The sequence below is a fragment of the Apaloderma vittatum genome, unplaced genomic scaffold (genome assembly GCF_000703405.1).
Source record: "Apaloderma vittatum isolate BGI_N311 unplaced genomic scaffold, ASM70340v1 scaffold28708, whole genome shotgun sequence".
In the NCBI taxonomy this organism is placed as follows: domain Eukaryota; kingdom Metazoa; phylum Chordata; class Aves; order Trogoniformes; family Trogonidae; genus Apaloderma; species Apaloderma vittatum.
In genome coordinates, this window is record NW_009729514.1 from 3,103 (window position 1) to 3,497 (window position 395).

Here is a 395-nt window from a genome sequence, read left to right on the forward strand (position 1 = left end):
TACCCCAGCAGCCCCCCAGTCCTGGCAGGCGAGGGGAGCAGGCTGCCCACACCAGTCCTGTTTACCCAGCACATTCTTGCATCCACCCATCCTGCTGGGTAAGGGAGGTACGAAGGCAGCTGCCGGGATATTTACCCAGCACCTGGCTGCCTGACACTGCAGCTTCTCACTGGCGCTGGCCCCGATGCAGGGGAGCTTCTCAGGACAAAAGGGGAATTGAGGCTATGGGACACCTGTGCCCACCCTCCTCCTAGCTGACAAGGCCACTGGACACCTGCCCCACGCCAGGGTGATCCCCACTCCTCAGCCCCCCTGGCCACGCCCCAGAATCCCTGTGGGCATTCATGTCTTGCTCCAGCCGGGGGGACACGTCCCTGCCCCACAGGCAGGCCCTG